Source organism: Ceratotherium simum, chromosome 36, assembly GCF_057802395.1.
Source record: "Ceratotherium simum simum isolate JZ-2026a chromosome 36, ASM5780239v1, whole genome shotgun sequence".
Taxonomy (NCBI): Eukaryota; Metazoa; Chordata; class Mammalia; order Perissodactyla; family Rhinocerotidae; genus Ceratotherium; species Ceratotherium simum.
The window spans coordinates 5,763,612-5,788,460 of record NC_141935.1 but is presented as its reverse complement, the minus strand read 5'-3'; the positions used below and the strand labels follow the sequence as shown (position 1 = coordinate 5,788,460).

At 35.2% G+C, this 24,849-nt stretch overlaps 1 pseudogene; it reads right to left on the bottom strand.

Annotated features, from left to right (window-relative positions):
• Positions 1 to 6,711: 6,711 nt before the first annotated feature.
• On the bottom strand, positions 6,712 to 24,666 carry LOC147912337 (complement factor H-like; annotated as a pseudogene).
• Between the last annotated feature and the right edge of the window lie 183 nt (positions 24,667 to 24,849).

The following is a 24,849-nucleotide window of genomic DNA, read 5'->3' as shown; positions in this document are numbered from 1 at the left end:
TAAGTAAAATCAGAAATGAAAGAGGAGAAGTTACAACAGACACTTCAGCAATACAAAAGATTATAAGAGTATACTATGAAAAGCTATATGCCAACCAATTCGACAATCTGGAAGAAATGGATAAATTCTTAGAATCATACAACCTTCCAAAACTGGATCAAGAAGAGGTAGAGAATTTGAATAGACCGATCACCAGTAAGGAGATCGAAACAGTAATCAAAAACCTCCCCAAATATAAAAGTCCAGGGCCAGACAGCTTCCCTGGTGAATTCTACCAAACATTCAAAGAAGACTTAATACCTATCCTTCTAAAACTCTTCCAAGAAATTGAAGAGTGGGGGAAGCTCCCTAACTCATTCTACGAAGCCGACATTACCCTGATACCAAAACCAGACAAGGACAACACAAAAAAAGAAAATTACAGGCCAATATCACCGATGAACATCGATGCAAAAATCCTCAACAAAATACTAGCAAATCACATACAACAATACGTTAAAAAGATTATACACCATGATCAAGTAGGACTTATTCCAGGTGTGCAGGGATGGTTCAACATTCACAAATCTATCAACGTAATACACCACATTAATAAAATGAAGAATAAAAATCACATGATCATCTCAATAGATGCAGAGAAAGTATTTGACAAGATACAGCATCCATTTATGATAAAAACTCTGAATAAAATGGGTATAGAAGGAAAGTACCTCAACATAATAAAGGCCATATATGAGAAACCCACAGCTAATATCATCCTCAATGGTGAAAAACTGAAACCCTTCCCTCTAAGAACAGGAACCAGACAAGGATGCCCACTGTCACCACTCCTATTTAACATAGTACTGGAAGTCCTAGCCCAAGCAATCAGTCAAGAAAAAGACATAAAAGAGATCTAAATTGGAAAGGAAGAAGTGAAACTGTCACTATTTGCAGATGACATGATTTTATATATAGAAAACCCTAAAGAATCCACCAGAAAACTTTTAGAAGTAATAAACGAATATGGTAAAGTTGCAGGATACAAAATCAACATACGAAAATCAGTTGCATTTCTATACACTAACAACGAAGTAGCAGAAAGAGAAATTAAGAATACTACCCCATTTACAATTGCAACAAAAAGAATAAAAAACCTGGGAATAAACTTAACCAAAGAGGTGAAAGATCTGTACACTGAAAACTATAAAACATTGCTGAAAGATATTAAAGAAGACACAAAGAAATGGAAAGATATTCCATGCTCTTGGATTGGAAGAATTAACATAGTTAAGATATCCATACTTCCTAAATCAATCTATAGATTCAATGCAATCCCTATAAAAGTTCCAACAACATTTTTCACAGAAATAGAACAAACAATCCTAAAATTTATATGGAACAACAAAAGACCCTGAATAGCTAAAGGAATCCTGAGAAAAAAGAACAAAGCTGGAGGTATCACACTCCTTGATTTCAAAATACACTACAAAGCTATAGTAACCAAAACAGCATGGTACTAGCACAAAAACAGACACACAGATCAATGGAATAGAATTGAAAGCCCAGAAATAAACCCACACGTCTATGGACAGCTAATCTTTGACAAAGGGGCCAAGAACATACAATAGAGAAAAGAAAGTCTCTTCAACAAATGGTGTTGGGAAAACTGGATAGCCATATGCAAAAAAATCAAAGTAGACCCTCATCTTACACTATACACAAAAATTAACTCAAAATGGGTTAAAGACTTGAATGTAAGACCTGAAACTATGAAACTTCTAGAAGAAAACATAGGCAGTACGTTCTTCGACATCGGTCTTAGCAACATATTTTCAAGCACCATGTCTGACAGGGCAAGAGAAACAATAGAAAAAATAAACACATGGGACTACATCAAACTAAAAAGCTTCTGCACAGCAAAGGAAACCATGAACAAAACAAAAAGACAACCTAACAATTGGGAGAAGATATTTACAAACCATACATCTGATAAGGGCTTAATCTCCAAAATATATAAAGAACTCATGCATCTCAACAACAAAAAAACTACCAACCCAATTAAAAAATGGGCAAAAGACCTGAACAGACATTTCTCCAAAGAAGATATACAGATGGCCAATAGACACATGAAAAGATGTTCAAAATCATTAACTATCAGGGAAATGCAAATCAAAACTATGATGAGACATCACCTCACACCCATCAGATTGGCTATAATTAACAAGACAGGAAACAACATGTGTTGGAGAGGATGTGGAGAGAAGGGAACCCTCATACACTGCTGGTGGGAGTGCAAACTGGTGCAGCCACTATGGAAAACAGTGTGGAGATTCCTCAAAAATTCAAGGATAGAACTACCCTATGATCCAGCTATGCCACTGCTGGGTATTTATCCAAAGAACTTGAAAACACCAATGCATAAATATACATGCACCTCTGTGTTCATTGCCGCATTATTCACAATAGCCAAGACTTGGAGGCAACCTAAGGGCCCATCGGGGGACAAATGGATAAAGAAGATGTGGTATATACACACAATGGAATACTACTCAGCCATAAGAAACGATGAAATCCAGCCATTTGTGACGTCATGGATGGACATTGAGGGTATTAGACAAAGTGAAATAAGTTAGAGGGAGAAGGTCAAATACCATATGATTTCCTTCATTATGTAGTAGCTAATAACAATAATAAACAAACAGATAGAGACAGAGATTGGATTGGTGGTTACCAGAGGGGACGGGGGGAGGGAGGAGGGCGAAAGGGATCATTCGGCACATGTGTGTGGTGATGGGTTGTAATTGGTATTTGAGTAGTGAACATGATGTAATCTATGCAGAAATAGAAGTATAACGATGTACACCTGAAATTTATACAATGTTATAAACCAATGTTACTGCAATAAACAAAAAATTAAAAAAAAAAAAAGGGAACCTCCACCAAGAAGACATATCACCTATAAATATATATGCACCCAACACAGGAGCACCAAAGTGCATAAAGCAACTATTAACAAACCTAAAAGGAGATATTAACAACAACACGATAATAGTAGGGGATCTTAACATCCCACTTACATCAATGGATAGATCATCCAGACAGCATATCAATAAAGAAATAATGGACTTCAGTGAAAAACTAGACCAGATGGACTTAGTAGATATATATAGAGCACTCCATCAAAACACAGCAGATTACACATTATTCTCAAGCAGGCAGGGAACATTCTCAAGGATAGACCATATGTTGGGAAATAAGGCAAGCCTCTATAAATTTAAGAAGATTGAAATCATAACAAGCATCTTTTCCAACCGTAATGCTATGAAACTAGAAATCAACTACAAGAAAAAAACTGGGAAATTGACAAAGATGTGGAGACTAAACAACATGCTACTGAACAACCAATGGATCATTGAAGAAATTGAAGAAGAAATCAAAGAACATCTGGAGAGAAATGAAAATGAAAATACATTGTACTAACTCATATGCGATACAGCTAAAGCAGTCCTGAGAGGGAAACTCATAGCAATACAGGCCAACCTTAACAAACAAGAAAAAGCCCAAATAAACACCTTAAACTACACCTAACAGAATGAGAAAAAGAAGAACAAACAAAGCCCAAAGTCAGCAGAAGGAAAGAAATAGTAAAAATTAGAGCAGAAATAAATGAAATTGAAACAACAACAAAAAAAAAAACAATAGAAAGGATCAATAAAACAAAGAGCTGGTTCTTTGAGAAGATAAACAAAGTAGACAAACTCTTAGCCAGACTCACTAAGAAAAAAAGAGAGAAGGCTCAAATAAATAAAATTAGAAATGAAAGAGGAGAAATTACAATGGATACCACAGAACTACAAAGAATTATAAGAGAAAACTATGAAAAACTATATACCAACAAATTGGACAATCTAGAAGAAATGGATAAATTCTTAGATTCATACAACCTCCCAAAACTGAATCAAGAAGAAATAGAGAATCTGAATAGACCAATCACAAGTAAAAAGATTGAAACGGTAATGAGAAACCTCCCAAAAAATAAAAGTCCAGGGCCAGATGGCTTCTCTGGAGACTTTTACCAATCATTCAAAGAAGATTTAATACCTATCCTTCTCAAACTATTCCAAAAAATAGAGGAAGATGAACACTTCCTAGCACATTCTATGAGGCCAACATCACTCTGATACCAAAGCCAGACAAGGACAACACAAAGAAGGAAAATTACAGGCCAATATTGCTGATGAACATCGATGCAAAAATCCTCAACAAAATATTGGCAAATCGAATACTGCAATACATTAAAAAGATCATACACCATGATCAAGTGGGATTTATACCACGGACACAGGGATGGTTCAACATCTGAAAATCAATCAGTGTGAACACCACATTAACAGCATGAGGAATAAAAACCACACAATCATCTCAATAGATGCAGAGAAAGCATTTGACAAGATCCAACAACAATTTATGATAAAAAAAACTTTCAATAAATGTGTATATAAGGAAAGTACCTTAACATAATAAAGGCCATATATGACAAACCCACAGCCAACATCATAATCAACAGGGAAAAACTGAAAGCCATTCCTCTGAGAACAGGAGCAACACAAGGGTACCTGCTCTTGCCACTCTTATTCAGCATAGTACTGGAGGTTTTGGCCAGAGCAATTAGGCAAGCAAAAGGAATAAAAGGAATCCAAATAGGCAACAAAGAAGTGAAACTTTTGCTCTTTGCAGATGACACGATTTTATATATAGAAAATCCTAAAGAACCCATTGGAAAACTATTAGAAATAATCAACAACTACAGCAAAGTTGCAGGGTACAAAACCAACTTACAAAAATCAGTTGCATTTCTATGCTCTAATAACGAACTAACAGAAAGAGAAATCAAGAAGACAATCCCATTTACAATTGCAACAAAAATAATAAAATATCTAGGAATAAATTTAACCAAGGAGGTGAAAGACCTATACAATGGAAAGTATAAGACATTATTGAAAGAAATCAATGATGACATAAAGAAATGGAAACATATCCCATGCACATGGATTGGAAGAATAAATATAGTTAAAATATCCACACTACCTAAAGCAATCTACAGATTCAATGCAATCCCAATCACAACCCTGATGACATTCTTCACAGAAATAGAACAAAGAATACTAAAATTCATATGGAGCAACAAAAGACCCCAAACAGCTAAAGCAGTCCTGAGAAAAAAGAACAAATCTGGAGGCATCACAATCCCTGACTTGAAAATATACTACGGAGCTATAATAATTGAAACACCATGGTACTGGTACAAAAACTAACACACAGACCAATGGAACAGAATTGAAACCCCAGAAATAAAACCACACATCTACAGACAGCTAATCTTCAACAAAGGAGCTAAGAACATACTATGGAGAAAGGAAAGTCTCTTCAATAAACAGTGCTGGGAAAACTGGATAGCCACATGTAAAAGAAGGTAAGTAGACTATTTTCTTTTGCCATACACAAAAATTAATTCAAAATGGATCAAAGACTTGAAGGTGAGACCTGAAACTATAAAACTCCTGGAAGAAAACATAGGCAATACACACTGACATTGGTCATAGAGAGATCTTTTCGAATTCCACATCTACTTGGACAAGGGAAACAAAATTAAAAAAATAAACAAGTGGGACTTCATAAGACTAAAGAGCTTCTGCAAGGCAAATGAAACCAGGATCAAAATGAAAAGACAACCCACTAGCTGGCAGAAAATATTTGCAAATCACATATCCAACAAGGGGTTAATCTCCATAATATATAAAGAACTCACACAACTGAACAACAAAAACCAAACAACCTGATCAAACAATGGGCAGAGGATATGAACAGACATTTTTCCAAGGAAGATCCACAGATGGCCAATAGGCATTTGAAAAGATGTTCATCACCACTAATCACCAGGGAAATGCAAATCAAAACTACACTAAGATATCACCTTATACCCGTTAGAACGGCTATAATCTCCAAGATAAAAAATAACAAATGTTGGAGAGGTTGTGGAGAAATGGGAACCCTAATTCACTGCTGGTGGGAATGCAAACTGCTGAAGCATCTATGGAAAACTGTATGGAGATTCCTCAAAAAATTAAAAATAGAAATACCTTATGATCCAGCTATCCCACTACTGGATATTTACCCAAAGAACCTGAAATCAACAATCCAAAGAGGCTTATGCACCACTATGTGCATTGCAGCATTATTCACTATAGCCAAGAAGTGGAAGCAACCCAAGTGTCCCTCAACTGATGACTGGAAAAAGAAAATGTGGTATATATATACAATGGAATACTACTCAGCCATGAAGAAAGATAAAATCGTCCCATTTGCAACAACATGGATGGACCTGCAGGGTATTGTGTTAAGCGAAATAAGCCAGACAGAGAAAGACAGACGCCGCAAGATTTCACTCATATGTGGAAGATTAACACACAGAGAGAACAGTTTGGTGGTTATCAGGGGGAAGGGGGTTGAGGGGTAGGCACAAAGGGTGAAGAGATGCATTTATATGGTGACTGACAAATAATAATGTACAACTGAAATTTCACAATGTTATAAACTATTATGACATCAATTAAAAAATACTTCATCAAAAAAAGACATGCTTACCTTTAAAATATTTTAAATCTCTTTACATATGTATTTATATATAAGTGCAAAGTAAAAGTAACTGTTCTATTTAAAAATTAATATCTATTTACCAGCACAATCGGGCAAAGTTGTCCATTCTCCATTGATACATTGTATTTTCTTAGGCCCCGTCATTAGAGACTTGGGATTGCAATCAAATTCCACCATTTCACCATGTCCACATTCTTCTTTCCTTTTCTTCTTAATTTTACCATCGGGGAGTTGAGGAGGTTGACCACACTATTTTACTTGCCCTACCATAAAGAAACTGTGTAAATGATGCTTAAATAGTCTCATAATTATAAATCTGGCAAAATGTGGAGTTACTATTTTGGTTGACCTAGAACTAAATTACATTTATACTACATTTTTATTTTTTTCAGGTTTGTTTTTTCAGTGTACACAGTGTAATGATTATTCTTTTTCTCAAATATTGACTTTTTATTATGAACAATTCTGAACAAATTAAAGAAGAAAAATATTTAATGAACACATACACTGATCACCTAGATATAGGAACGTGACATTTTGCCCAATTTGCTTTACTTTTTTTTTGTGAACTAACTTAAAGTAAATGACAGACATAGTGAGATTTTACTTCTAAATTCTTCAAAATGCCTGTCTAGGAAAAGGACATTTACATAAATATATAAAACATCTTATTACATTTCTTCAAATTAACAATAAATTTTTGGTACAGTCTTATATTCTTTCTATATCCAAATATCCTGATTGCCTCTACCCCAATACCGTGCAGGTCATTTATTATAACCAGGATATTAAGTTGTCCCCTTGAAGATTTTAAAGTAGGTCAACAATCTGATTATTATATAAAACTAAGTATTTATAAAAAATGTTGTATGATATGCACATATAGTTATAGTTTTTGTTAATTAATATCTATAAATACATAAAATATTTGATCAAAAAATTTGGTGAAAATAATGTCATCTGAAGCAAGTAACAAATCATCATTGTTTTATGTTGAATAATCCATATGTATAACTATTTTACTATTTTATTAATTACTTAATACAAGATAATAAGACCCATACAGTATTTTTTAAAGTATAATATTTTTTATTGAGCCTAGGGGGAAAAATTCTAACACTTCTCAATCCCAGCTACTATATTTTGATTTATAAAATCCCATTACATATTTTAAAACACAGAGATACAATTACCCCTTGATAAAGGAAATTTAAATACTCTATACAACTCAGTTACTATGGCTAAGCATCTCTCCTTCTTTCCAGTTAAAATACCACTTTTACCATTTTTTTTGCAGTTTGTCAGATTATGGATACAAGATACAACAAAATACATAGACCTTAATATAAAATAATATAAATTAATATAAATTGTTTCTTCACTTCTAAACTAAATATTGACCTTTGCATGTTGGAAAATTAGGTGACCATCCAAATTGGTAGCATTGAGCTCAGTCTGGCCCAACTCTTATAAGTCTTTCACTGAAGGAATATTTCAACAGATCTCCAACTGTGTATTTTTTACGTTTTGGATGAGCATCTACATTTGCTTCTGAAAATGGAAGAGGACATTCTATTTCTAAAAATAAAATTAAAGTAAATGGATATGTGTGAAATAACCATTGCAAAAATAGGTTTAATATACGCTATATGAAAACAACATTCATGGGGCTTCACATACAGAGGGACATATATTCTTGCCTTCAAAAAAAATAGTAATTATTTACCCTCAACAAATACGTGCAAGACCCTTTAGGGAAATTAGGATATTGAGCAGCAAGGTAAAATTCTGTATGACAGTCTCTTCAGGATCATAATACGTAAGTCCTGAGAAGTTACTTGTAAAATAAACTATTTAATTTGTTTAACAATAAAAGCCTCATAACTTTTACTATTTGTTTATAAAATGGAATATGAATAATTTTCACACTTGTCACATGAAATTCATTCTTTCATGTAATAAAAATTAACATGCAACATATTTACTTACATTTTTTTCATTAAAAATGATAGTTATGTTTAAAAAGTAGCTAACTGGTATGCTCGAACAACACATCTCTAATAAATTTTAAGTAGGAGGAAACATTAAAAAGCAAATAATTCCTGGGGCCAGCCTGGTGGCGTAGCTGTTAAGTATGCACGTTCCACTGCAATGGCGCAGGGTTCAGATCCTGGTGCGCACCAACTCACTGCTTGTTAAGCCATGCTGTGGCAGCATCTCATATAAAGTAGAGGAAGATGGGCATGGATGTTAGCTCAGGGCTAATCTTCCTCACAAAAGGGAAAAAAAGCAAATAATTCCTAATTTTACAAATGAGGAACTAAATATCATAGACTTTTTCAAAAACACACGGCTAGGTTGCTTCTAGGTTTTCTGAATCTTTCCATTATACTCAACTGTATCTCTAATATGTTTATAAAAACTAACGCATTATGAATACCTTCTGACAAAATTAGAAATGGATATATATGAATATATATGTGTATTTTTCTCTCTTCTTTTTTTTTGTGAGGAAGATCAGCCCTGTGCTAACATCTGCCAATCCTCTTCATTTTTTGCTGAGGAAGACTGGCCCTGGGCTAACATCCGTGCCCATCTTCCTCTACTTTATACGGGACACCGCCACAGCATGGCCTGCCAAGCGGTGCATCGGTGAACACCCGGGGATCCGAACCGGTGAACCCTGGGCCGCCGCAGCGGAGCTTGCGCACTTAACTGCCTGTGCCACCAGGAAGGCCCCCTATATTTTTCTCGTTTAATCTATTATTGATAGTTCATTTCTAAAATTCGATGTTGAAATTCACATGTGAAAACAACACTGAAGACAAAATAAATACTCTCAATAAATCAAGCAAGCATCACAAGTATAATGAAATATTTTGTAATTAAATAATCTCAGGAATATTGTTTAAGCTAGCCAGTTTTATGTATTGTTATTGGCAATTTAATAGTTTAATAACAGTTTATTTGTGCATATCACCTTGGGATGTAACTCACTCAGCTTCTATAAAATTTGCACCCCTGTATCTCTGTATGTTATTCCAATATTTTGCATGATAATTTTTATTGGTTGTTAACATTATTTTTCTTATCCAATTGTAAAAAAAAAAATGCCACTGAACTTAATTGATCTTGATGATGTAGGATTTTCCAGCTGCTTTACTTGTGTATAGTTATTATATGGTGTTGTAGACAGAATAATGGCCCCCAATGATGTCCACATCCTAATCCTTGAAACCTGCAAATATGTTACCTTTCATGGAAAAACAGACTTTGCAGACATAAGTAAGTTAAAGAACTTGAGATGGAGAGAGCTCAGTATCTTGAACTATCGTTGTGGTGATGTGCCCAATGTAATCACAAGGGTCCTCATAAGAGGGAGGCAGGAGTGTCAGAATCAAAGTAGGAGATAAGACAGCAGAAGCAGAGGTTGGAGTGATTTGAAGAAGGAGCCATGAGCCAAGAAATGCAGATGGCTTCTAGAAGCTGTAAAAGGCAAACAGACAGATTTTTTTCCTAGGACCTCCGGAAGGAACCTTGATTTGACACCTTGATTTCAGGACTTTTGACCTCTAGAACTGTAAGATCATAAGTTTGTGTTGTTTTAAGTAATTGGGTTTGTGGTCATTTGTTACAGTAGCAGTAGACAACTAATATACAGAACAAAATGTACAGCCATATTTAAGGAAGGGTATGATTTCTCATGACCTGAAGGCATTCTGTGCCGTGTTTAAAACCAAGATTCTGTGCAACACCAAAAGTGAACTACAATGTAAACTAGACCTCGAGTGATTATGTTGTGTCAACATAGGTTCATCAGTTGTAACGAATGTACCACTCTCATCAGTGATGTTGATAAGAGAAGAGGCTATTGCCTGTGTGGGGCAATGAGTATATGGAAATCTCCGTACCTTCCCCTCAATTTTGCTGTGAAACCTAAAGCTGCTCTAAAATAATAAATTTCTACCCCGAATAGCCAAAACAGTCTTGAGAAAGAACAAAGTTGAAGGCTCCATGCTCTCTGATTTCAAACTATATTACAAAGCTATAGTAATCAAAACAGTATGGTATTGGCATAAAAACAGACACATAGATCAATGGAACAGACTAGAGAGCCCAGAAATAAACCCACACATATATGGTCAGTTAATTTACGACAAAGGATCCAAGAATATACACTGGAGAAATGATACTCTCTTCAATAAAAGGTATTGAGAAAACTGGACAGCCATATGCAAAAGATTGAAACTGGACCACTATCTTACACCATACACAAAAATTAACTCAAAATAAATGAAAGATTTGAACATAAGAACTGAAACCATAAAACTCCTAGAAGAAAACATAGGCGATAAGCTCCTTGACATCAGTCTTGGTGATGATATTTTGGATTTGACACCAAAAGCAATGGCAACAAAAGCAAAATCTGACAAGTGGAATCACCACAAACTAAGAAGCTTCTGCATAGCAGAGGAAATCATCAACAAAATGAAAAGTGAACCTACTGAATGGGAGAAAATATTTGCATATCATATATCTGATAAGTGGCTAATATCTAAAATATATAAAGAACCCACAAAATTCAATAGCAAAAAACCAAACAATCCAATTAAAAAATGGGCAGAGGATCTGAATAGACATTTTTCCAAAGAATAATACAGAGGGCCAATAGGTGCATCAAAAGGTGCTCAACATCACTTTATCAGGGAAATGAAAATCAAAACCACAATGAGATATCACCTCACACTTTTTAGAATGCCTATTAGCAAACAGACAAGAAACAGCGAGAGTTGGTGAGAATGTGGAGAAAAGGGAACCCTTGTGCACTGTTAGTGGGAATGTAAATTGGTGCAGCCACTACGGAAAACAGCAGGGAGGTTCCTCGAAAAACTAAAAGTAGAACTATCATATGATCCAGCAAATTCCCTTCTGGGTATTTTATCCAAAGGACATGAAATCACTGTCTCAAAAAAATATCTGTAACCCCATGTTCATTGCAACATTATTTACAATAGCCAAAATATGGAAGCAAGCTAAGTATCCATCAATGGATGGATGGATTAAAAAAATGTAATAACACACACACACACACTGCAATATTATTCAGCCATAAAAAAGGAAAATTTTGCCACTTGTGACAACATGGATGGACTTTGACGGCATTGTGCTAAGTGAAACAAGTCAAGCAGAGAAAGACATATACTGTGTGATCTCACTTATATTCGGAATCTAAAAAAAAAAATAAAACAAGCTCATGGATACAGAGAACAGATTAGCGGTTGCCAGAAGTGGGGGATTTGGGGGTGGGTGAAATGGGTGAAGGGAGTGAAAAAGTACAAACTTTCAGCTATAAAATAAATAAGTCCTGGAGTAACAGTATGGTGTACAGTATACACAGTATGGTGACTACAGTTAATAGTACTGTATTATATATGTGACAGTTGCTAAGAGAGTAGATCTTAAAAGTTCTGATTACAAGAAAAAAATGCTGTAATTATGTGCGATGATGAATATCAACTAGACTTATTGTGGTGATCACTTCACAATATATACAAATATCAAATCATTATGCTGCACACCTGAAACTAATATAATGTTATATGTCAGTTATATGTCAATTATATCTCAGTTAAAAAAATAAAGTAAAATTATACTATCAAAAAAGAAAATAAAGTCCTTGTAAAACAAACCAATAAAGAAATCAAACAAAAAAACCTAGTTTCTGACTATAAATTATGAGTTAATAATCAAATGACAGGGGAAAGGAAGAAGGTCAAGGAGCAAAATATTTCAAGTTGCTGTAGGATGTGTAACAAAGTATAACTAGTAACTACAAACTATAACTATAACTGTGTAAGCCTAGTTTTGAATTATTTGGCAGTTTGACTTCAAGATGCTTTGACAATAGCTTTCATGTTGGTCATCAGTATGACAATATGTGCGGCATAGACCAACCTCATTTTGGATAGACTAAGTATTGTTCGAAGATCTGTTATTATATCAATAGTTAACTTGGGTTTCTGAAAGCTATGTTGAGACACCCTGAATTTTGATTATTGTTCCTTAGGAAATATCTTTATATAGAGCCTACTAAAAAGAAATACTTTCAGAATTGTTTTTATTTTCTAGAAGAAAAAATACTCACCAGAGCATGTGGGCAAATGGGACCAGCATCTTCACCACATACTGTGGAAGCCGCAGTGCGTCCATCTCTGCTTTATATCCACTGCGGCTCAGAGTCCAACTTGTCGTTGAGTCTAAGCCACGTGCCCTTACCTTTGTTTCTGACACTCACTAATACTGACATATCACAAGATTCTAAGGCATTTTTCAAAATCAGTGTTTTATTTCTCATGTTATCCCAAGCACACAATAAGCAGACAAAAACCTTTAGCAATCGTTATGTACTAATGAATCAATTACCTTTTAGAAAATATCATTACTAGTATTTAATAAAAATTGATTTTACGTACGTTTTCCTTATACATAAACTCTGAATAAATTACACTATTTTTAAAATATATATATATATTATACTATATAAATATATATGTATGTATATATATTTATACATATTTATAGCTATCTTCTATAGCATACTATATATTCTAATAGTAATGCAGTAAATATCAGATATACATATATATACACATATATATGTATATATGTTATATATGGGCTATATGATATATATATATATCCTTCTGAAAGAACACATTAGTTCTCTGGGTTGGAATGAACTAAATAGTTTATTACTCACAGAGAGCCATGGGGCCAGTTCTCTGAGCCCCAATCCCTAATTCATCAGACTCCAATCAGTCAGATGCAGTGACAGCCTGATGTTATTGTGCTCATGAAGTGGCTTTGCATCATGGGAAAGGAACCTCAAAATTATAAAATTTGGAGCTTTTATAGGGCAGGTGGCACATTGGCCCACCCTCCCATCAGGTGAGAGAGGGACCTTTGCTCTGGAACAGAGACAAATCTTCTTGGGAAAAATGGTGAAAGAGAAGTGCACAGATATCTCAGTCACAAATGAATTAAATCAATTTGGCATAGGAGTACATAAGTATTTTATTAATATATTTTTTTAAAAAATGAGTTTGACATTATTTTGTATGGTACCATATAAACCCCAAAGAAGGGAAAAAAATAGTTGAAATAAACTTTCATGTTATTATGTTCAGAAAAACTCATAATAAAATGTAAAATTACTTACTAATGCAAATTGGTTGAACTGACCATCCACTTTGCAGACATCAACTGTCCCTGATGTCTTCCCATCTGCTGTTGCATATCCTGGTTTATACTTATGTTGTGTTTCTTTATTTAAAGGGTAAATATATTCTGCTTCAGACAAAAACCCATTGCCAAGTAGAATATCTGATTTTAAGCATTTTTCTGAAAAAAAGAAGAAAATATAAGTATTTGTTCATTAACAATTTTCATGAGGGGCCAACCTGATGGCACAGTGGTTAAGTTCTTGTGCTCCGCTTCAGTGGCCCGGGGTTCACAGGTTCAGATCCCAGGTGCAGACCTACACATAGTTTGTCAAGCCATGCTGTGGTGGTGTCCCACATACAAAATGGAGGAATATTGGCACAGGTGTTAGCTCAGGGACAATCTTCCTCAAGCAAAAAGAGCAAGGTAGGCAACAAATGTTAGATCAGGACCAATATTCCTCATCAAGAAAAAAAATTCATGATAAGTCAGGGAGTATTAATATCTTTTTTTTTTTTTGATGAGGAAGATTTGTCCTGAGCTAAGTTGTGCCAATCTTCCTCTATTTTGTATGTGGGTTGCCACCACAGCATGGCTGGCGTGTGGTGTCCATGCCTGGGATCTGAACCTGTGAACCTGGGCTGCTGAAGCAGAGCCTGCCAAACTTAACCACCACACCATGGGGCTGGCCCCTGAATACATTTTTATAAAAAGATAAAAATTAGACCTTATGCTGGGGAAACCTCAACCTGGAATTATCCTTGCTGTCTACATTTTTCGTTTATTAAAAATAGACTAGCTGTAAATCCTCAAACAAAATATTTTAGGAAACTATGTAAAATATATTAAATTTTATATAGAATAAGGCAAATTATAAATAAATGTATTGTTTTTTGAGAAAACAAGAGCAAAGAACTCTCACCAGTAAAGTTGTGGCATGCCCAAGAGAAATCCAATTCAGTAATCTAATAATTTCCTATAAATATTATGGGTGATTTGCAGTAAATTGGACCCCTTCGTTAAGTTTTCACAGTGGTTCAGACTTCCTAGTAGGCAGAACTCATTTAACTTGGGAGTCTCAGACGAGGTCCTGCATCAGACCAGAAATGGCTCTGAATTCATAACTGGAGAACCAAATGGGAAATAATAAATAAGAAAGCAATTGGCTCTCGAGGTTTGGGATATGTTGTATAGAGACAGTGCAATGAGAGTAAGGAAAAGGAGTCCATGTATAAGCTCATCTGAGGCCAGAGGTTTGTATTCAGGTAGACTGTGTATTCCTTTAGCTGTTAAGTAGTAGGGTTCTATGAATTAATATGCTTGTTGCTTTTACTGTAAATGACTATGGTAGGCTGAATAACAGTCCCCCCAAAATGTCCATGTTCTAATCCCCAGAACCTGTGAATGTTACCTTATATGGCAAAATAATCTTGCAGCTGTGATGAAGTTAAGGCTCTGGAGATGGGGAGATTATCCTGGATTATCTAGGTGGGCCTGATGTAATCACAGTGGTCCTTATAAGAGGGATGCGGGAGGAGTCCAAGTCAGATGGGAGGTGATGTGATGACGGAAAGAGAGGGACAGGGAGAAAAATATCTGAAGACTCTAGACTACTGGCTTTGAAGATGGAGGAAGTGGCCACAAACCAATGAATACAGGTGGCCTCTGGCAGCTGGAAAAGGTAGGGAAACAGGTTCTTCTCTACAGCCTGTAAAAGGAACCAGCCCTGCTGACACCTTGAATTTAGCCCAGAGAAGTTGGCTTTAAACTTCTTGCCTCCAGAACTGTAAGAGAATAGATTTGTGTTGTTTTAATCCACCAAGTTTGTGGTAATCTGTTACAGCAGCCACAGGAAACTAATACAATGACAAACAAAATCAATTGTGAAGCACCATTTCTTAGTTGCAGTATTTGATAAATTAATTTTAAAATTTGCATTTAACTACTCTATAAATTTAACTATAGACTATAAACATATCATCACATATGACCACAAATGTCCTTGACTTTTCCAACAAGAAAATGGCAGCTATGCTGAAAATCATTTTGATCCCCAAAGTCTATACGACGTTCACTAAAATAGCTCAGTTTCAGAATTTTAAGCTTTATTCATTTGTGAAAGATTTTTCTCAAGTATATTCTTGTTACATATAATTGTGTATCAAAAATAAAAAAAGGTAAACGAGTGGCAAGTAGAGCTGATACAGTGGTCTCCTAATCTTTAATAACTGAGAATTAAAGAAAGATGTTTAAAGTTGATAGAACACTTTAGAGACGTCTATGTGTATTTAATAATCCAAAAATGGCCAAAATAAAACTGTTCAAACATTGTATTAGGATCTCAAAAGTAAGCATCGATATGTTATTTTATAAAATAATATAATAAATTCTATTAAAAAGAAGCTGCAACAAAGTATAGAAAATGTTAAATGTAGTCCTCTTACTGTGAGTTTACAATTTAGTAACATTGATATGTAAAGTAGAAACAATTCATAAAATAAGTTTTGTTTGTCAAACCCATGAAAATTACCATAAGGGAGAAATCACTGCATCTCTCTATATTAAATATGTGTAGATATATATATATGTATGAATAGGCAGATAGATGATAGATAGATAGATAGATAGATAGATAGATAGATAGATAGATAGATAGATAGATAGATGTAATAGATTATTGTATCAGGACGGCAATGAGTTTTTGCACATATTTTACTCTATACACCTTCAAGGAGCACCATATATAGAACTTGAGCAACCACGTGCAGGTACCTATTTTGGAACATAGGCTAATATTGTTTTATGTTGACTACCTGCACTGGTGGTGACCCTGCGATGCTGGGAAAATAAAACCAAAGATAATTTGTTTCTGTAAGAAAATCGTGGTGGTATTTCAAAAAAGTTTGATACAATGAAAAGAATTCCTTGAAGATTTATTTGCTGTACTTAAGAAAATATTAGGGGCCAGCCCTGTGGATTAGTGGTTAAGTGCGAGTGCTCCGCTACTGGCGGCCTGGGGTTCGGATCCTGGGCACGCACTGATGCACCACTTCTCTGGCCATGCTGAGGCTGTTTCCCACATACAGCGACTAGAAGGATGTGCATCTATGACATACAACTATCTATTGGGACTTTGGGGAAAAAACAAGGAGGAGGATTGGCAATAGATGTCAGCTCAGAGCCGGTCTTCCTCAGCAAAAAGAGGAGGATTAGCATGGATGTTAGCTCAGGGCTGATCTTCCTCACCAAAAAAAAAAACAAAAGAAAATATTACTGTGAGACATGTTTTTTCTCACTTTTGCAGATCCCACTAAAGGCATGAAGCTGCTTAAATATGAATGATATGGATGACTTTCAAAAATGTGCCTTCTTTCTAAGACAGTAGCATTAAGAGTAAAGACAATGCATTTTTTAATGTTGTTACATTACAATGTCGTTAATATTGCCACACAATTTAAATGCATGTATCATAATTAATTTAATGAAATGATTAATGATTTTATCAGCATTTCTACAGACTAAACTTGGGAACAAAAAATGTGCAAACTTCAGAAAAAGTTTAGAACTCTTTTTCTAGATATTTATTTGTTTTTTTCTATTTTTTTCCTGTATATCTCTTAGCTGGTTTTTTGTCTTTCTCTCTCTCTTGACCATTTCGTTATCCAGTCTTTTTTATTTTCTACTGCATCACTCGAATTCTCCTTTTTTAAAGCCATTTCTCCAAATATTCACCAAATATTTGTCAATATATATATAACACAGTTGGTAGAAAAATTAGAGTTTCCATCACAGGTGGAAACAATTTAGGGATTTAAATAAAGAAAAATCTTTAAAGTTTTAATCACTGTTAACTAGATAAAAGTGGAAGGAACCTACTGGTTTAACAGTCTCATTTCGCAGATGAGTAACCATAGCTCAAAGAGGTAATCATTTACTCAAGGACACAGAGGTCGTCTTTCTCAGAACCTGTGCTGGAGTCCAGTTGCACTGAATGCCATTGACTCTCCATGGTATTCTTGATCCACCAGCTAACCTTGGATACACAGTGTTCTGCTGAATACTTCCACTTCGAAGAGTGACTTCCTACCTCTACCCCGGTAACCTCAGCGTGTCATCTTGTGTTTGCGGAATATTTAGCAACAGGCAGACAGGGAAAGCACCAAGTTTCTGATGAGAAATTGAAAGATAAGATACTACGCTTCTTGTCTGAATAAATAAAATGCACTAAATTTTGAAGCAAGTTAATTTTGGCAACTTAGTTTCTAAATACTGTTACCCACTAAAAGGAACCAGGACCCATTGGAGATGTGGCTGATTCTGTTACCAATTTCATCTCACTCCAGTGGGACTCCAACCCACATTCAGAGGAGCTCTGAGGAGGGGCTCATGGGAGGGCCTTGTACTCACAATCTGTCCTTTCCTCAGAGGGTTCTTTTCTGTTCCATGTCAAGGATTTGAAATGAAACTGAAGCTAAGCATTCAACAGCACAAGCTTTTATTCAAGGGCAAAAGAATGGAGAGGTGGAAACTTTGTTCACAAATCGACTTAGCTCTTACAGTGAGTAAGCAGCTGTTATAAGGGGTTGAGGTAATGAAGGGGAGGGATCTTCATAGTATTCGGGGGAACAGGGCAGGCTTTTCAGGGGAACAAGGATGCTACCTCTGTTCTTTCCTTATTTAGTCATATCCTGCTGTTGCCACGGCAATTGTAAACTGTCATGGCGCTGGTGGGTGTGTTATGTGGCATGGTGATGCATTACAGTGAGTGTATAATGAGCTGCAGGGTCTATGGCAGGTCAAGTGAGACTGCCGTGTTGCCGTCACCTGGTGTTAACTGGTTTCAGCTGTGTGTCTCAGCCATTTCCTCCCTCTGTTTGTGGTTTCCTGTCAGCTAACGAGAACGTGTGAGGCTTGTTCTGAGCAGGTTGTGGGGCCAGGGGCAGGGGTAACAATTTGAGTTTTGAGGCAGGGAAAGTATGAATTAAACCTGGGATACTTTTTGTGCCACAAAACATCAGAATTGTTCAAAGGCTAATGGACAACGTGAGCCATGTTGTGGGTTACCACTGGTCAAAATGAGTTTGTCACGCTTCTAAAATACAATTGTTAGGCTGACAGTCACCATCACCCCACAAAATGAAGAGAGCTCATTCTGGAGATGGAGAAGACAATAAAATATTTATACCTGAACCAAAGCCTATAAGTCATGAACCCTGTTCAACCACCCGACATTTCAGGTGTGAAGTCAATAAAAGTCTCCTTTTATTTATTTATTTTGCAAATATTAGTCATGTCTAAGCCCCTTGTAATTTAAAGAGACAATGGCCTAACGGGTAACTGAAAGAATGTTGTAATTCAAGCTCTTTTGAGAAGACTCTATTTTCTAGAGGTTTAAACTTAAATACTGAAGATGTGGAATCATTTTGATAACATAATTTTTTTTTAAGAAAGCATAACAGAAGACTCTATTTTCATACCCTCCCACTGGAAAAAGAGTTAGAAAACTGTACAAAATATATTTCCAGAAAACTGGAAAACAGGCAGCACATGTCTGTTTTGGTCGAGAAAAGGGGGGGAAAAATCCAAATCCCAAAGTCCCATCTATGACTACCCCAGCTCTCTGCTAGAACGTACTTTCCAAACTGGGTGCAGGGAGGGAGAAGCCATGCAGAGCCCACTGGTCTCCCTGAATTGAGAATAGCAAGATCAGAGTTTTGGAGACCATGATGGCTAGAATTTACAGGCCAGAGTAATGGTAACAAGTTCTAAGCCACTGACAGATAAACATAACTCATACAAGTATGAAATGTTTAATACATATAAATTGATTGTTATTGAATCATATATACAAATTTAATATTAACACATAAGGATAAATATAGAAAACTGTCCTAGTTATAAGATATTTTAACTAATATTGAACTCATTTGCCCTTTAATGCTCTAGTTTTGTAATCATTTATTTTCAACTAATGTGATAATTTTAATGTCAACAATAAATTGGCTTAATTTAACATAAAAATACTGTCTTCAAAGTGTTTATATTCTTGTCCAATATTTCTTCTTTTTACATGCATTTTATTTGTGTAGATAGGCAAACTGCTATTTGTACATCAATTCAGACACAATTGGAACTAAAACACAAATGCATAACGATAAAAGCAAGTGGTGAAACCTATATTTAATTTCTGGCAATAGATTTGTTTCTTTCTTTCTTTTTTTTTTTTTTTTTTTTGCTTGAGGAAGATTTTCCCTAAGCTAACACGTGTTGCCAATCTTCCTCTATTTCGTATGTGTGTCACCACCACAGCATGGCCACTGACGAGTGGTGTAGGCCCGTGCCTGGGAATCGAACTCGAACCACTGAAGCGGAGCATGCTGAACTTAATTTAATATAGGACTAGACTCTAGATTTATTTCTTCCAAAAAAATTGCAACACATACCAGGATCTGAGAGGACAGTATTTTACTTACTGGTCAGGCTGCATCTGGGATGAGATAACCAGCCACCTTCTGAACGTGAAATGGTGTTCTCATTATTTGGAAGGCTGTAGCCCATATCACAGACAATTTGTACAGTGTCACCTTACAGATGTGTTTGTCCTGAAGAAGCAGAATAATCATTTTCCACAAAAGGAAAGAAACACAGTCCTAAGGACCAAAAATTGCTTAATGTACAAGATGGAAGTAGTAAAAAAGAATAGTAAGATATATTTCCATTTTACAATATTTAAAAAAGAACAGCAAATTTTCAAAACTGAAATCAAGTATGAAAATGAAGTTTCAGAAGAATTTAGATCATGCTACTATATATGAGATGAAATATATATTTTTCATATATATTTAATATATGAAAGTAAGTTAACATTTCATTCTGTTCTATGTTTTTATAATAAAAGATTTTATTTTTATAAACTTTTCTCGGTACAAAACAATATCCTAATATAGCTATTTCTCTCTTAATTCTCATAACTGTTTCTTACAAAAGGAGAAAGACCATTCTATCTCTTTTGTTGGCTTGTCTATTCTGCCTCCCATTGTTTTTCTCTTTTAATAGACTTGTTATCTCCTGAGTCTGCTCTTCACATTCATTGAAGGATTAATAGAGATATAATTTTAAGGACAAAAGAAGCGATTTATGGAAAATATAAAGGTGAAAATGCTAAAACTTACATGATCTTTGCAATGTTGAAGAGAACAGTAAATTTCAAAACAGAATGTGTATATATAAATACTTTTTTTAAAAGGAAAAATATGACCAGGCTGATACCAAAAAAATATTAGGAAACGTATATCAGTAGTCAAATGTATTAATCATCACCTTTTTAAAATTAAAATATGTAGAGCACTTCTAGATAATACAAGAAAATTCACATGTTTATTCTTCATTGGGTTTCCACAAATGCTTCTCAGGAAGGACTACATCTCTCACCTTTGCTGGCTCTTTAGTCCTGCTCCTGTGATCCCATCTGGCACATCCTTGTCTGTTCACTGGGTGATTCATCCACATCTAATGATCAGGCATTTACTCACTGAGACACTTCGGTGTTGGTCACCATCTTTCTTCTGTGCATGTTATGCAAGTCCAAAAGGATTTTGAAGGAGACACAAAATTATATTCACAGGAATAATAGAAAAATTTCCCAATAGGAACTAGGAAAAATGGCTTATATTCCTTTTCATCATATAGAGTTCCACGGTTTATTCTTGGAAAGTCACAATGTTCCACTGGGAAAAATAAAACAGAAGAATTAATTTAATCTATATTAATGAATCATTAAATCATATTTTAATCATCTCATTTATTTTTTTGTTTGTGTGTGTGTGTGTGTGTGTGTGTGTGTGTGTGTGAAGAAGATCAGCCTTGTGCTAACATCTGCCAATACTCCTCTTTTTGCTGAGGAAGACTGGCCCTGGGCTAACATCTGTGCCCATCTTCCTCCACTTTATATGGGACGCTGCCACAGCACGGCTTGCCAAGCGATGCATGTGTGCGCGCCCAGGATCCGAACCGGCAAACCCTGGGCTGCCGCAGCGGAGCGTGAACACGTAACTGCTTTCGCCACCGGGCTGGCCCCTCATTGATATTTTTTTATCTAGCTTAAAATCCTGTAGCTTAAATGCCTTCCAGTGTACTAATTAGTCAAGTACAAAGACAGACCTCTAATTAAGAGTAAAAGATTTGAGGAACCCATTGTCAATGAATATGAAATTTACGTTTTGGAGTTTTGTGAATTAAAATTTCCTTGGCAGTATCTTCAAGAAGAAAACCGCACACAACAAAGTTAAGAACCAAGGCAGAGTGCAACAGTAGCAGACCTCACTGGTCACACAGTGTGCAGGTGGTGGGATGACAGGGTTGTGCTAGGCTCCCCATACGCTTCCTTTCTCTATTCTGACTAATAGTCACAGATATCTCCACCTGAAATCTCTGTCTTGTCTGTTTTTTCCTGGTATGGTGAAGATGAAGTAGTTTTGTTTTCTTCTTATTTGGAAAAAAAAAAAAACTTACAGAAATTCAGCTCACAAATCAGTTAACCAGGGAAATTCCCTTTTTTCATTTACCTAGAGGTAATTTTCACTGTTGCACAATATTTGAAACTAGTAATTCTTGTGTTTAACCTGTGAAACCTGAAGTAGTTTATCTGTTTAAAATTTGACATTAGATAATTTTGGAGAAGATATTGGGGAAAAACCCCCTCGGCGGGGGGTCTCTGACAGTAGCACCTCCCATAATTCTTTTTCAGATATCCTTTGCCCTCCCCTCAAGTAATAGTATTTGATTTCCAAGCATTTCTGTCTAAATATTCTTTGCTATCCAGAATAACTTTACTTTCCTGTTCTTTCCATTCTTCAAAACTCATTCTACAACATTTAGCAAATATTCGTTGTGCACATCAGCAACCGTGCTGGCTCTGAATGTTGACTTCTCTTTGCAGGTCCCCCTTACCCAATCACCCACTCCAAAACAGAAAATAATTTCTCTTGTCTCTACATTCTGATAAAACCTTATGAATATATATTTCCGATGGGATGGATACATGTATGCACGCGTGCGCACACGCGCGCGCACACACACACAAACAGTCTTGCAATCTATTTACTTGTTTCTATGTTTTGGTTTCCTCTTAGGACAGACACAATAAATTGTAATGAGGCATGGAGTTTTCATTTTGTTTTGAGCTTCTTTGCTGCAGCATGAGGCATAATACAGTACTTGATAAATATTTTAATACTGAAAGCATGAAGAGTTTTCTATTTATATGAAAGTGTTACTTTAGTGTATTGCTTTTGCTTTTTGGCCAGCCTCTGAATAGCCAGCTAAACATAAGTGTGATGCAAACTTACAGGTAGTTTAACATCTACACAACTTTGGGATAGAGCTTCACTAAAGGCTCTCCAGGAGACTAGATTGAAGCTTAAATATCTTTTTCTGTGTTAGGGGTTGTCAAACTTCTACACATTACTATCATATTTTACATATATCTCCCTCTGCTTTTTCCCCATTTAGAAAGCCTCCCTTAATGCCATATCTAACAGGTGTTTAAAACGCTTAATATATACCAGATGCAAAGGTAAAAAAAAAAAAAATCAAATACGCTGATTCACACAGTTCTTCAGTGAGGTCACTACAAAGATCTAGCCTTCACCATAGGCTAACCAGAGAGGTTAGTATTTTTAATTAAGACTAAGAAATGTCTGTTATTGGAGAAAAAGTTCTTTTCCCCCGTCAGCTAGCTGCTCTCCTGTGATTATAACTCAATGCTAGAAGTAGAAACAAACTAAAATGAGTTTCAAGTCCATAAAAATAAAGTTTTGCAACTTTTATAAGAGTAGATCTTAAAAGGAAAGCATTTTTATTGTTCCTATTTTTTTCTTGTGTTAGGACTGAAGAGAAACTGCCCAAATAAAACTTCCGTTACACGCAAAATATAGCAACAAAATAGGAAAATAAATACTTCCTGGAAATCAAACAGTAAAACACATGACTGAAACTTCATTTACACACATAGCTTAATCAGTTGTCCTAGACCTTGTTAGAAGTTTCATTTGCAATTCCTTGGATATGATGGTTTTTATTTCAATCCGAAATAAGATGGGACAGTTTTTAAAATATTATAAGACATAGTTTATAGTGCTAACAAAGAAGTAATGTACAGTTTCCTTTCACTTTCAACATGTATTGAAAGTTCAGAAAAAGCAAATAATTTGTTGGTATTTCATTGGTTTTATCACATACAAAAATAAGGATACACTCTACTGTTTTATTAAAAGAGATTTCTTTTTGTTAAATGTTAGATTGAGATAGGAAATTTCTTGTTTTAATGATATTTAAATCTTAAACTAACAAATCTATGAAAACATAAACATTTTGAAGTTGTCATATTTTCTTGGGATGCTTTTCCTGGTCAGTGGCATTGCAAAATTTATGCAGAACTACACTGGTACTTCACCCTTGCAACTATTATCTGCAAGTTGTTCATCATTTAAGTCCTCTCCAAATTCTGTATTTTGTGGCTATTCACACTTTAGAACTTAAAGAACAGAGGAAATACATTTCATTCTATTTTTCCTTAATTGCGTATTAGAAAATATTTTCAAAAAATAGATTAAAATTATGAACCTTTATTCATAATGTTATCACCTATTTATTCACTTAAAAATATACTTACACACACACGCAAAACAAACACACACATTTGAGAAAGGAACTAAATATTCAGATCTGTTTTCCTGTTTTCAACTTACCTTGTCCCCCAACAGTAGAAATCCGTAAGATTAGAAGGACATGAATTAAGAGCAACATACTAGATTATCCCAATTGCACATAGCTAAAAATGGCCCAACAATGGTGGTGTTGCTCTGAATCTTGCTTTAATTTACAGTTATAAGTATGACATTGAATTTCAGTGCACTAGCGGGAAGCTAGTTTAGTGAATTCCTTCTAGTAAATATCAAAGTTCACAGAGGTAGTGTGAATAGTTAAATA